Below are 15,051 nucleotides of genomic sequence, written 5' to 3'. Positions count from 1 at the left end.
TCGAAAACAGCTTGAGAAGAGATGTAAGGTTGACAGTGTCCTCAACTCCTTTATAAAACTATCCTTGTAATTATTACAAAGCCACAATGATCTCTTCAAACTTCACACTTTCTTCAACGTTGGTGAGCTTAGGGAACTGGACTGTCTTCGTCCGAATTTGTCCCTTCTACAACGTTACTTTCGTTCGTTTTAAATGCATCCCAGTCAAGGATGGAAAGGTTACCTTACAATGTTTTACTGTGCGCAGTGTGCAGTCGAGTCCTCTTTAAGTTCGAAGTCTGCAGTCTATTCCAGAACTAATTTTCATTGCTGCAATCTCCAGTTTGATTTGTGAATTCAGCAAAAGCGATTTTTAAACGGATAAATCGTTTCAGGCATCCCTCTTGATTTAACCAATGTACTTTGCAATAATATATGATGTCTGCAAGCTTTGCATTCAATTCAATTAAAAAATGGTGCAGCTGAAAATAGAATAGTGGGTGCGACTTCACGAATTTTTCTATTCATAAAAACAATTTCTTCAAGTGCTCCATGCCTGCAAATTTAGCACAGAGTGCTTCTTGATGAACAGGAAAATGAATCCCGTTTGTCGGTAGTTGTAATTTTGCTCTACGTCTCTGTGTATGGTAACGTCAGGTTGTTTCACAGCAAATAAGTAGTATCAGTAGCTGATGCGAACTGACAATTCTCATCCCCATCTTCTGCCATTCCCATTCATTTTAAAGGCTTGTGACAATAGACTGCCTCTTTTTGTGCAAGCAGCCACTGGATCTGTGACCGACCTGCACTCCATGAACCAATAGCGAATAGTAAACAGCGATAACCCCGCCGTTCTATCGAACTCTAGATTTCTTCGGAGCGAAAAATGCCGCACTTTAATGCTAAATGAAGTTTCGCGCTGATCAGCAAAGCCGAGTGACAGGCTGGAACTTGGTCCGCGCGGAACCCACATGCTCTGCACGCATAATGCTTGGCACGCCGTGGCCACTCCTGATGTGAAAGAATTCTTTAAAGTGTAGACAAAGCATAGTTCACCTTGAAGCGGTACTGTGAATACGCTTCATGAATAACCCAGCTAATGGACATGTAGCAGTCAACAAAATTTTCTATTTTGATTACTTTTTCAATGTGTCACACTTCTCGGTCGTCTCTGTACCACTTCAGTATGTATGAGGACATGTGGTGTGAATGTGTTGGGCTTAGAAAGATGAAGGGCTGTTTAAAAGACTGTCAGAACATGTGGTAGGCTTCTCAATAGAGAAACTGAGGAAACTAAACATAGGAATAGCTTGAGACACTTCGGAAGGATCCGTTCTGAGGAGTGTAGTGGGTGGAGGCTGGCCATCAGACAATAGGAACGTGGCAGTTGGTACAATGGCCGGTCGGCAGTATGGCGGGGAGAAGGCAGCCGGGACGTACTGAGGAGAGGACTACGCGTCTAAACGCTTCGAATAACGAAATAGGGGATGAAATGTGTTTTCGAAAATTTTCACTATTAAGGCAATTTTGAAGCTACACCTACGAAAATTAGTAGGTGCTTTCTCGGTCACAAATAAAGAGATATTTTTCTCAACTTTTTTGGAAATTTAACCCTATTGGGGGTGAAATCGTACGTGGAAATCTTTTTTCGCAAATATATTATTATCAAAAAACTACTAAAGTATTTTTAAAGCTACATCTATGAATCTATTTGACTTCTCGGTTAAAAATTAAAAAAAAAACGTTTCAGTGCTTTGTGAAATTGGACCCGTAAGGAGGTGATATAGCAGATGAGACTTTTTATGAAGATATTTTATTATAAAAGCATTTTTGAATCTAAATCTACGAAAATTTGTGTTACACTTCTCTGTTAGAAATAAAACACACACGTGTCCCTCTTTTTAGACATTCTTCCCTAAGTGGATGAAATAGAGGGTGAAATGTTTTAAGAAAACATTTCATTGCAAAAACTTTTTCAAAGGTAAATGTTTGAAAATTGGTGTTTGGATTCTCGACTAGAGATGAAAAGATACGTGTTTCACTGTGCTTTGAAATATCACCGCTAATGTGACGCAAGAGGGGATGAAAATTGTCAAGAAAATATATCTTTACATTAAACAATTTAAAGCTAAAATTATGAAAACTGGTATTTCTGTTCTCGGTTAGGTGTAAATAAATATTTGTTAGGAGATGAACGCTTCTATTGAAATATCTCCACAAGAACGCAAAAGGCGTGAATAAAAAAAGACTTTGAACTCGAGCTACCAAAATCGATTTTTGGTCAGAAGCAAATTTGGAAAAGACCATGCTTATATGGCCATCATTAGCATGAAAGCCTTAGAAGTCGTCGTAATATGTGGCCAACATAATAGTTCGATTAAATAAAAACAAATAAAATCTCACCAGGCCAGACAAACTATGCGAGCGAAACAGCGGGCGCTAAGCTATTCTTATTCTTTTTCGTTGGTTGAGCGTGAACCTCATAAAGAATAAAAACTACATTAAACGTATCGTTTCTATAAGTATTTCACATGACTTAGGGCTGAACTGCACCAGCCTTTCCATGGTGACATTAATCATCTGTTGAGGTCGCTGTATTTTACGGGTGTTTGCGTTGTGTTCAGCGAAATGGTTTAATTACCATTATTTGCTATTATCTATATTAAAGTTAAGGAGAATCAGACAGCTAGGGATACATATTGTAGGCTGTTATCTAATACTTCTTCTAAACAATTTTGCATTTTTTCAGTGAAATAGTTGTTTTAACGATCCGAATCAGCATTCCGCTCAAAACTCAAATTACAAACAATGCTTCAATGGAAATTATAAAGTCGTAAATATCTATAGTCCTCATCCTCATCTCGTCTCTCCCGCCCATTTAGTGCCATTGCCTATACCGTACATTCACTACTATGGATCTTACTTGTGCTGCTGCCGAGAATTAATCCCCAGCCTCCAAGTTTTTGCCAAGACACTTCTATGATGCCATAAGTGTAACTTCAGCGGTTCGCCATCTGGGAGAAGCAACTCACGGTAAACATCCCGACTATTTGCTGACCATCTGACAGCTGGGTTAGTTAGTGGTTCATATTGTTCATCAGTAGTTAAGGTTTCATCTGATGATCAAACAGACACACAATGCTCACTTGGACGCATGATGCCTTGACAACTGTCAAACCGACATGCATGTAGCCGTGCCTGTTGGTTATCTCATGCACTCACCCGTTCAACTACCTCCATGCCACAGTATGCGTCCCTAGTCTATCAACTGTTCCCATTCGTTCCTTTCATCATCTCAGCATGTCCTGCAATTGTGAAGGAGATTTTCTCCGTTATTGACTAGAGTGGTGCTTCAAAATGAACTCGAAAAGGTGGCATAATGACTTCGCATGTGTTGCTAGACAACCTCCTTCTTTACGTACCGCCAAGAGGCATGCGCATTCTCCACCTCGCCTACTTAACGGCAGTGTGCATGACCCAGCTCACATTCGTTTATCACCAGTACTTGCAAGACGGCCGTCCAAGGGTAAGTGCTCTCAGTCACGTGGCACGTGGATACTATGGGTATTTGTCGAGGTTGTTTAAAATGTGGAGTGGGTCTGTGATTATCTATTCTATCAACATCCGCTCCCTAGAAGTACATCACACAGCACTATAAGACAGTATTGCACCAGTTAGTGTCTAGAGGGTTCACAGGTTAAAGAGCTATAGTCACTGGAACGTGTTAGGGTGTATTATGAGCACAGTAGGTAGCCCCAGATATCGGTCGATGAGGCTTGTCACGAGGTCGGCGTTTCAAAAGATCCCAAAGGTATTCTGTAGGCTTCAGGTCAGGACTCTGTGCAGGCTAGTCCATTACAGGGATGTTATTGTCGAGTAACCACTCCGCCAAAGACCATGCATTATGAACAGGTGCTCGATCGTGTTGAAAGATGCAATCGCCATCCTCAAATTGATCTTCAACAGTGGGAAACGAGAAGGTGCTTAAAACATCACTGTAGGCTTGTTCTGTGATAGTGCCATGCAAAACAACAAAGGCTACAAGGCCCCTCCATGAAAAACACGACTACACCACCGCCTCCGAATTTTACTCTTGGCTCTACACACGCTGGCAGAAGACGTTCACCGGGCTTCCGGCATACCAACACTCTGCCATCGGATCGCCACAATGTGTACCGTGACTCGTCACTCCACACAACGTTTTTGTACTGTTAATTCGACCAATGTTTACTCAGCTTACACCAGGCAAGGCGTCATTTGTCATTTACCGGCGTGATTTGTTGCTTATGAGCAGCCGCTCGACCATGAAATTCTAGTTTTCTTACCTTCCACGTAACTATCATAGCAGTATGGAATTTCTGTGTGATAGCCTACATAGATATCAGCCTATTACACATTATGACCCGCTTCAATTATCGGCGCTCACTGTCAGTAAACAGGAGACGTCGGCTTGTGCTCTTTTGTGCTGTACGTGTCCCTTCACGTTTCACCTTCACTGTCACATCGCAAACAGTGGACCTAGGGATGTTTAGGAGTGTGGAAATCTCACGTACAGATGTATGACACAAGAGACACCCGATCAGCTGACTACTTTCGAAGTCCGTGAGTCAGCCAGCCGGAGCGCCCCATTCTGCTCTCTCACGATGTCTAATGACTATTGAGGTCGCTGGTATGGAGTACCTGGCAGTAGGTGCCAACAAAATGCATCTGATATGAAAAATTTTTGATTTTGGGGGTGTCCGGATACTTTTGATCACATAGTGGATATTATCACATGATAATTAATTGTCGTTATCGAAACCTGTGTGTTTACGAATATGTCAGCCAATTCCATACAGATATGTTTGACATATGTGACTACATATGCAACAGTAATAGTCTTGCAATAGGCATTTCTTATCATTGGTTCCGTCATATGATTCCACGCTGTTCACTTAACAAAGACTACAAACGATAAAGAAATGTACATTCTTAATATAAGTAAGGAAATTCACACTATCTGCATGCATACTCACCAAATCTGTCCAAACGTAGACATAACGTAACGACCTCATTATTGTATAAATCATATGGTAACTTTATACTCGTAACTGTATTTGTATGTATGACTAATTGTATGATTGTTGTCTGAGGACTATCTGTTATCTGTAAGGCCAGAAATAACCTCCGTATAGGTATTTATTCAGTTCTGTTTTATTTTGATAAAGACAGTAGCGAATGTGAATACAGTATTTCGAGTGCTGCTCAATGTTAGTTAACAATCCAGTAGTCATCCTTCAAACACCTGTTACAGAAATAATAGCATTCAAGTATACTTCATTGGGGTTCCAGTTTCTTTTGTCCAACATACTATTTATAACAGTTTTAAAATGAAGAAATGTTACTGTATGACAAAATATTTACCTAGATGCTGAAAATTTTGATTCGGAGATGATTTCGTGCTTTTAGTGGATAAGGCGTAGTGGCAAATGCTTTCATGTGTCCACTCTATGCAATGACGCTTCACCAAGTGGGCCTCCATATAAAATACATCATCAGTGTATATTTTGAACTGCTCATACATCTTACACGTTCGACACATCTTAGTAGTTTGGGGTCAACTAGAGCATTCCACGTGGGTGTTGCACTTTTGACAAATGTTAATCTGTTTAAGGGAATAGAAGAAATTTCGAAGAGGTATCTACCGTACAGATTATCTCACATTTATATTTTGTTATACAAGTGCCATTCTCAACAACGGATACGAGAGGTAGAAACAGTGTGAGCTAGTATAATGAATATTATCTGTCTACGAAAAATAAAACAAATAACCTATTTGGCAGGGTATGAATTAGTCGTGCAATCAGAGCTATCCTGAGAAAAAAATAAGGAAGCGGCTATGGCAAGCAATTGTTCTCTAGCTTCTGCTTTGAGCTTTCCTCCGCCACACACCGTCAGGTGGCTTGCGGAGTATCGATGTAGATCTACATTCTTCTATAGACAAAGCTTCCTTCGTAAGTTCGAGGTGACATAGGAATACTAATATTCCTTAAAATAGGGTGACTAGATGCAGAGATGAGGGAGTTAATTAAGAATATCGTCATAGAAGAGGAACTTACTTTAAAGTCTAGTAATATGTTAATTATTATCGAGTTTTGGCTCTTGAAAAAAGTGAGGGTGGATCTGTTTATTATTCATAAGTCAGTAGTGATGACAAAAATAGTTTACTTAGAGTTTGTAATACGTTTGTAATTAAAATACAGCAGACATTCTGTGAATATTGCAGGCAGCACAAAATAAGGCAATAAATTGATTTTAGGATGCGTAAGTGGTATGAAAGTATGATGTTGCAGGTAGTGAGGTGTTATATAGGCTCTGATAGTATCACAATGAAGGCTCGAAAAGTTATAAAATTTCGAAAGTTCTAAATTGCAGACAACATGTACACATTTATTCAGCACTGAAAAAATGACGTACATAGCGCAGCTACATTTAGAACTTATAAGGCTTCTCTTGTTAATGGAAGGAACGATGTGGGAACCAGAAAAATCACTCTATGGCCTTAATACGAGCACATCCGATCACTTCTGTGTACGTAATCTTTGCGTGGGTAACCTGTATGATGTAGCTCTCAATAATTCAGTTGGTACGGACACGGATTATAATGTAGCCGGTGGTTTATTTATGGCACACGTGTGCCTGTCCGGAACTGAGTGACCGCTGGTGACATGCATTAAGCATGCCGCGGCCGTGGAGCCACTCTGACGCACACGTGTCGTCCGAGGTCGACGCTCGCAGGCGGGCTGCCTCCAGCACCTGTCTGAATAAAACAGCGACCGCAACCTGATCACAAGCTGGTCGATGGGCGGGGGCGGTTCCCACCTCACGGCTGTTACGCTGTTTCCGGGTCCAGACAGCTGAACACGTCCAGTTATCGTGTTGCTGACATATGGCGGCGCGTTCATACAGGCTCATTGAGCATCAAAGACAGTTCATGTGTGTTACTAACTAGCTAAAACCGTCATCGAGACACCTGTCAGCAGTTGCAGGTTGCCCGGCAAAAGGTTGAGTTGAGTATTTTATATAATTAATGATGGAATTCAGTAATTTAAAATGCTGTCATAATCTAGTCATTGAGAGGTGTAACCAAATTGCACAGACTATATTCAGCCGTTATCTGAGAATGAGAGCGATCTTCAGACCTTTCCGAAACGTTTTTTCACTGACAGCCTCCGCAAAATAATAACTTTCGCTGTTCATGCAGTAAAGCTCAAGCGTCAGGCAGGTTCAAAATGGTTCAAATGGCTCTGAGCACTATGGGACTCAACTGCTGTGGTCATTAGTCCCCTAGAACATAGAACTACTTAAACCTAACTAACCTAAGGACATCACACACATCCATGCCCGAGGCAGGATTCGAACCTGCGACCGTAGCAGTCGCACGGTTCCGGACTGCGCGCCTAGAACCGCGAGACCACCGCGGCCGGCCGTCAGGCAGGTATTTAGTGTTAAGTTTGTATGCAGCGCATTGCAGGCAGTACCAACATGTACCACAAACTGCAACTACAAAACTTTACCACTGCATGGCACAACGTAAGGAGGTTTACACTTCCATAAAACGAAGCGAAAGTTGCCCAGACAAGTTTTACACGCTTAATATCAGATATTTGACTTATTAACTCATTTGTAAAATAATCAGATGTTTAGAGCTCTTGTATAGTTGAGGTTCCGATTCTTTCAATAATTGTGGGTGGGTATACTACTACATCACAATCAACAGCAAAAACGTTCCAGCGATTTAGCAGCAAATATCTGGTTACGATCCAGCGTTTGTATTTGTATGAAATATTGTTGCAGTCAATCAGAATACTCTGGAACACTTTTCAGACCTTTGCCTCTAACTACCTGTATGAAATAGGTGTAATATATTTCCGTATTCTATTTAGAAACTACAGTATTGACTTTAAGTTTGATCCACTATTTTTCTAAAATTCCAAAAATTACTCCAGTGAAGAAAATTTATCCAATTGTGGAAACTGTTTCTATGTTCGAGGGTCAGTCGAAAACTAATACCACCTACTTTTTCTCCTGAAATACACTATGTTAAGTAAAAAAAAATTAGATGTGGCGCTATTCTGCGAAGATTCCTCACCAATCCGCTGCAAACGCTTCCAAAATGGACGATATCGATCTTCGCTGTAGGCAGCGTTCTCTGATGGAATTCTTAAATGCAGAAGATGGAAAGCCCATTCGCATCCATCAAAGACTGAAATGTGTGTGCGGTGATGCAACAGTGGATAGCAGCACTGTTAGAAAATGACTTAGTTGCTGCAAGGAACCTTAATGACAAACACCGTTGACTGTCAAAACGCGGAGTAAAAGGCTGGGAACTGCAGTGACTCCACACAGCATTCAGCGAGTCGGCAACATCTTTCGTGGTGATCGCCCGCTGACTGCTGCTCATTTGTGTCGCATTACGTCCCTGAGTGAAGGTAGTGTTATGACCATTATTCAGCAACTGCGATACTCAAAGGTTTGTGTAACTTTGGTACCAAGAACGTTAACAGACCAGAATAAAGAGTCGAGAAGAACACTTTCTTCCTAATATTTGCAGCGCTGGCGTTTGCAGGAAGAGGATTATCTGGAAAGACTGTGACTGGAGACGAAACGTGGAGTTCACTTTGAAGTTGAGTAGGCCGTGAAAAGGTTCTTCCGTCAATGGTTTCGGCAGTGAGATCATGCGTTTCACTACACTGGGACAAATGCCCTCGTCAGAAGATGGACAAAAACTGTACAAATGGACAGAGATTATACTGAAAAGTCATAAATGAATCATTAACGTTGTTATGTATTTGTACCTGAAATTATTGAAAAGTATATATAGGAGATTACTAGGATCCATAATAGAGGAAGGCGGTACCTAGAGAATCAGGCACAATAACGAGCTCTGTGAACATCAGGAAGACATAGTATCGTGTGTGAGGAAAAGGCGACTGACCTTCTATGGGCACATGACCTGCTTTTATCACTCCAGGCTCACCAACAGAATCCTCACAGTGATAAGTAGGGGAAAGGCGTCCAAAGCCAAGTGGATCACATGTGTTAAATCAGGCATAGAGGAACTGCTGAGGCTATTTCAGTGATCCGAGATCCGAACTCAATACCGGTAGGCCTTACTGCAGGGAGTCTTCCCAACGTCTCTCAGCAGCAAGAAGTGTACAGGCAGATGACAGGAGATGAAGGCATACTGGGCCAAGAAAAAGCAGAAGACCCTAGGTGAGAGTTAAGACGAGCCCCGTGGTTCCTAGTAGGCCAGAACGAATATACATGCACTACTGGCCTTTAAATTGCTACACCAAGAAGAAATGCAGATGATGAACGGGTATTCATTGGACAAAGATATTATACTAGAGCTGACATGTGATTACATTTCCACGCAATTTGTGTGCATAGATCCTGAGAAACCAGTACCCAGAACAACCACCTCAGGCCGTAATAACGGTCTTGATACGCCGGGACATTGAGCAAAGAGACCTTGGATGGCGTGTACAGGTACAGATGCCCATGCAGCTTCAACACGATACCACAGTTCATCAAGATTAGTGACCGGCGTATCGTGACGAGCCAGTTGCTCGGCCACCATTGACCAGACGTTTTCAATTGTTGAGAGATCTGGAGAATGTGCTGGCCAGGGCAGCAGTCGAACATATTCTGTATCCAGAAAGGCCCGTACAGGACCTGCAACATGCGGTCGCGCATTATCATGCTGAAATTTAGGGTTTCGCTGGGATCGAAAGAAGGGTAGCGCCACGGGTCGTAACACATCTCAAATGTAACGTCCACTGTTCAAAATGCCGTCAATGCGAACAAGAAGTGACAGAGACGTGTAACCAATGGCACCCCATTCCATCACGCCGGGTGATACGCCAGTATGGCGATGACGAATACACGCTTCCAATGTGGGTTCACCGCGATGTCACCAAACACGGATGCGACCATCATGATGCTGTAAACAGAACCTCGATTCATCAGAAAAAATGGCGTTTTGCCATTCGTGCACCCAGGTTCGTTGTTGAGTACACCATCGCAGGCGCTCCTGTCTGTGAAGCAGCGTCAAGGTTAACTGCAGCCATGGTCTCCGAACTGAGAGTCCATGCTGCTGCAAACGAACTGTTCGTGCAGATGGTTTTTGTCTTGCAAACGTCCCCATCTGTTGACTGAGGGATCGAGACGTGGCTACACGATCCGTTAGAGCCATGTGGATAAGATGCCTGCCATCTCGACTGCTAGTGATACGAGGCCGTTGGGATCCAGTACAGCGTTCCGTATTACCCTCCTGAACCCACCGATTCCATATTCTGCTAGCAGTGATTGGATCTCGACCAACGTGAGCAGCAATGTCGTGATACGAAAAACCGCAATCGCAATAGGCTACAATTCGACCTTTATCAAAGTCGGAAACGTGATGGTACGCATTTCTCCTCCTTACACGAGGCATGACGACAACGTTTCACTAGGCAACGACGGTCAACTGCTGTTTGTGTATGAGAAATCGGTTGAAAACTTTCCTCATGTCAGCACTTTGTAGGTGTCGGCAGCGGCGCCAACCTTGTGTGAATGCTCTGAAAAGCTAATCATTTGCATATCACTGCATCTTCTTCCTGTCGGTTAAATTTCCCGTCTGTAGCACGTCATCTTCGCTGGGTTAGCAATTTTACCCTCCTATAACAGGGTCGTATACCTAGGAGCAAAGGATTAATATACTAATAGCATCGAATATTGCTGAAATAGAGGCTGTCTTGTCAAAATTGTACAAGGTTTGGACAAAAATGTGAAACACCTCCATAAATACGTATATACAGATGTTAGAAAAGCCTTCAGGTTACGCTGTTGTATTTGACAGCGAACGGCACCTGTGTCATGTTGGATACTTTGTAGGTGTCAGTTGTGATAAGAATGGTGTTCTGTGTAGTTGTGAGTGCATTATGGCTGAGCTAAGTGAAACCTAACTTGCGAAAATTGTTGGTGCTCGTATGGTGGGTGCATCCATAACCACGGTAGCAGAAGTGTTAGGGTATCGAAGACTTATACCGCCCACAGGAATAATGGGAAAAAAATAAATCATCCGCCAAGTAACAGTGCGGGCGAAAGAATTTGTTGAGCGATCTTGACAGACGGTGATGAAGAAAAATAAGAGGACGGTACCTGAAAAAGTCACTACAGAACTTAATGTCCTGCTCTAGAGCTATCTTTGCACCAAAACAGCACGAAGGGAGCTCCATAAGCAGGGAATTGCAGGGCGAATCTGGAAATCCAAAACCACCAGTGATACAAATGCGCGTAACAAGAAAACGTAGTGTGAAGCCAAAGAACCTGGTCTGTGGATCAATGGAAGAAAGTTATTTGGTCGGATAAGTCTTGTTTCGCACTGTTTCTAGCTTATGGCTGAGTTTACAAAAACGAAACTTGGTGGTAATTCAGCTATAATTTGTGCAACCATATCGTAATACTCCATGTTTACTGAAAAAGGTCGCTTTGCCGCCAATGATTATGGGACCATCTCGCTGATTAGGTAGATCACATTGTAGAATTTTAGTTCCCGAGTGGTAATGCTCTGTTCCAAGACGTCAGAACCACATACCTCGTGTTGCTCAGGACTCATTTTTTTGAAGAGGTGGTTAATTGCAGCGTTTCTCCTGACCACTGTAGCCACCAGATCTCATATTATTGAGACTTTGTGGTCCACTTTGCAGAGAATGGTGTGTGGGCGGTACTCCGTCGCCTTTACCTGAACTTGGCAATATTTTGCCGGACGAATGTTATAAAGTTTTCTGGAAAACCATAAAGGAGCTATTCTTATACACTCTGAGACAACTGGAAGATGCTCCAAAAATCAATAGTTCCTACATCGAATTAGGCATTGTAATGAATTGCGTTGTTGCTGTTTCCATATTTTGTCCTACCTTTGCATTTAGTAAACTGCGTGTTACGTTATTACTCTGTCCCACACGTACAATTGGTAAGGAAACTGAAATTAAGAAGTATTACAAATGCCCAGCTAAAGACACTGATAAACATTGAAGGAGAAAAAATCGCACCAACAAAAGATAATTAACACAGAGTAATGAAATCGGTAAATACGTTTGTGTAGGTAAAATATTTAAGTGATTTACATTGAAAGATCACATGGTAATGCAATAGGGAGATAAAACATTGAAAAATGGAAATTCCGGTATATTAATAACCGGTGTAGCCTCCAGAATGTTGAATGCAAGCATGAAAACGTGCAAGCAATGTGTTGCACGGGTGCTGGACGTCAGTTTGTGGGATAGAATTCCATGCCGGTTGCACTTATTCGGTCAGTACAGGGACGAGAAATGCTACCTGTGTATGACGCTGGAGTTGCTGTTCGGTGATGTCCGTACGCGCTCGGTTGGAGACAGATCGGGTGATCAAGCAGCCCAAGGCAACGTGTCGGCACGTTGTAGAGCGTGTTTGGTTTCAACCAGAGAGACAGAGAATACCTACGGTGGTTGTGGCACGTTATTCAACGCTCCCTACAGTGCCATTCTGCATTAGTAGTTGCCATGTTTCAGGAGGCCGTTCTCCGGTTTTTTATTATTTCGTTTGGCATCAAGGATACATTACTTGAATTGAACAGCAATGATGTTACTGGTAACACAATATGCATATACTACAAATATAATAGATTGCATTCATTTATGGTAATAAAAGTCTTAGATTAGATCGATAAATCAATAATATACACATGGATAAAAACACTAGGATGAGTTACATGTAAAAGAGAAAATGTGGTTTTTATAAACAGTAATATTGAGAAACAGAACTTCAAGTTGTAATAAAAACTATAGGATGATATCTAAAGTATCCAGCCAGGAGATTCCTTCCTCAGAGACCTCATGTATGCTGGTCAGAGTTCCAGCATATTTCCGTAGGGGACACTCTGTGACTATGTGGTGTATTGTTTGTCATTGGTGTCCGCAGTCACACTTGGCACTTTCAGCGATTCCCCACTTATGCTTCAAGTCCTGGCATCTTCCGTGCTTGGTGCGTATGCGATTTAGGGTGGTCCACGACCTCCTAGGTAAGTGGAATCCAGGAGGGACTCGTGTAGGATCAGAACTGAGACCTGCAGAATCGGGATTGGCTGTGAACCATTCTTCCCGCCATGCTGTTTCTGGTTGGAATCCTTCAGAAGTAAGCCTTTTTCCAAGTCTCCAGGAGGGTTTCCTGGACTTAAGACGTTGCCTTGGAGTGGCATCACAGTCCTGGTGTAGCGGTAACTCGGGATTCTTGGAGCATTTCTCCCATTCCCTTTTCAACGCTGCTTGACGTCGTAACTTCGGTGGTGCAGTATTAGACAGAACAGGTAGCCATTCTGTGGGTGTGGATTTTATTGACCCGGATACGCTTCTCATGGCTACATTCAGCTGCGTGTCTACAATGGCTGTATGAGCGCTGTTCAGCCATACTGGACAGCAATATTCCCCAACAGAGTATACAAGTGAGAGGGCAGTTCCGGAGAGTTTGTGTAATACATTGTTTCTGGTTCTCATTTATAAGGCTGTTTCAGTTAGGTGTTTTCTATATGTTAGCGAACGATCCAAGGTCACGCCGAGATATTTTGGGAATGGGTTATATAACAGCAACTGATTTATAAAGGAAATTTGCGGTTTATAGCGAGCATGCCTATTACTCAGATGGAAGGTGGAGGATTCAGTTTTATTTCTGTTTACTTTAAGTCGCCATCCATTAAAAAATTCATCTAGTATTCGCAGATCCTGAGTGAGAGTCATTTCTGAAGTTGTAAAATCGTTAGCCTGCGTCACCAAGGCTATGTCATCAGCATAGATAAATGTTCTTGCTTTCGTTTCTGGCAAGTCAGCGACATATAAGTTTAAAAGTAGGGGGGCCAATACTGATCCTTGTGGTAGTACGTCATTTAAATTGTATACCTTGCTTACTTGACCTTTTAGGTGAACTTGGAATTTCCTGTTGGACAGCATGTTATTGAGTAGTAGTGCAATTCTTTTACATGGAATTATTCTTAAGAGCTTAAGAAGCATGCCTTTCCGCCACACTGTATCATATGCTGATGTTAGGTCAATAAACATGGCCATTGCTTTCTTCAGGTCTTCGAAGCCCTTCTCTACGTATGTTTCCGACGCTAGCACTTGATCGCTACAACTGCGGTCTCGTCTGAAGCCAGCCTGTTCTACAGGAATGTGTTTCAGGATAGTTGGTGCAGTTCTGTTATAGAGTACTGTCTCCAGCAGTTTATAGCAGACACTTAGAAGTGCAATGGGTCTATAGTCTTCAGGATTGTTACCAGATTTTGACGGTTTCAGGATGGCAATTATTTTAGTTTTCTTAAAAAGATTTGGCAGTCTTCCTGTTGCGAGAATTTCATTAAACAGTGCAGTTAGCCACTGCACAGCACCTTGGCCAGCATGTTTAAGGAACTCCGGGTATATACCATCACAACCAGCCGCTTTACCAGATTTCAGAGTATCTAGGGCTGAAAGAACTTCGGCTACAGAGATTTTCTGTGCAAATTCCGAAGGCTGTGCTTGAGGCATTTTAGACTTTAACTCATGTTTTATTTCTTTGGCTTTCTGCTTGTTGTTATTGCTTGGTGTTCTTATTATATTAACAATCCTGGCTGCTATTTTGTTAGGATTTATTTTATCTGATAAGATATTAACTTTTGTGGCACTGCCAAGCTTTCTTAATAAATTCCAAGCTTTCTTATTCGAGTGTTGGAAAGACATGTTTCCAGTTAGTTCCATCCATTTCCTTTGCCTAGCTGAATCTAGGGCCGAAATCTGCTACCTTGGTGTGTCGAGTCGTTTTAAATTCGTCATACAATTCTTGACATCTAGGGCTCCATCCAGGAATGTAGTTCTCGCTGTAGCCTCTTGGAATATGTTTTCTGGCAATGGAATGAATTAGCCTAACAAAGCGGTCGTAGTGCCTAACTTTAGGTGGAATAAACTGAATAATATGATCAACCTCTTCTGAGAATTTTTCCCATTTGGCTTTTTGGAAGTTCCATCGTGGCTTTGGTATGGA

Source organism: Schistocerca nitens, chromosome 5, assembly GCF_023898315.1.
Source record: "Schistocerca nitens isolate TAMUIC-IGC-003100 chromosome 5, iqSchNite1.1, whole genome shotgun sequence".
NCBI classification, from domain to species: domain Eukaryota; kingdom Metazoa; phylum Arthropoda; class Insecta; order Orthoptera; family Acrididae; genus Schistocerca; species Schistocerca nitens.
This window is presented reverse-complemented; position numbering follows the sequence as displayed.